General features: G+C 58.0%; 1 pseudogene across 1 annotated transcript; it reads right to left on the bottom strand.

Moving 5' to 3' along the window:
- Nucleotides 1-5: 5 nt before the first annotated feature.
- LOC103273962 lies at nucleotides 6-452 on the bottom strand (annotated as a pseudogene). The gene has a single exon (XR_505251.1). The product of XR_505251.1 is annotated as a ribose-5-phosphate isomerase pseudogene (transcript).
- Nucleotides 453-457: the final 5 nt, after the last annotated feature.

Here is a 457-nt window from a genome sequence, read left to right as displayed (position 1 = left end):
ACCTCGATGGGGATTCCCTTGTGCCACCGATCCCCGAGGTTCTTTGAGTCTTTCCTGAAATCAGCAATCACGATGAAGCGACTGGCATAGGCGGCCACCATCTTCTCCTGGGTCAGGCAGCCTCCTCCGGCCTTGATGAAATTGAGGTCGGCATCTACTTCATCAGCACCGTCGAAGGCGAGGTCAATCTCTGGGTGTAGATCCAGGTCACTGAGGGTTAAGCCATGCTGCAGGATGAGCTGGTGGGCCTGGAAGGAAGTAGGAATGCAGACGAGGTTCAGATTCTCCTGCTTCACTCTTTCAGCTATTCGCTGCACTGCATGGACCATCGTCGAACCACTTCCGATCCCCAGCACTTGGTTGTTCTGCACGTGGTTCTCCACGGCTGCTCGTCCCGCCAGTTTCTTGGCCTCCTCGACCTTGGACACAGCGAGCGCAGCCCGGCGGCCGCGGCCGG

This window comes from Carlito syrichta, unplaced genomic scaffold (assembly GCF_000164805.1).
Source record: "Carlito syrichta isolate Samal-C Ts95f unplaced genomic scaffold, Tarsius_syrichta-2.0.1 Scaffold3926, whole genome shotgun sequence".
In the NCBI taxonomy this organism is placed as follows: Eukaryota; Metazoa; Chordata; class Mammalia; order Primates; family Tarsiidae; genus Carlito; species Carlito syrichta.
Note: the sequence above shows the minus strand (reverse complement) of the source record. Positions and strands in the feature narration are given on the sequence as shown.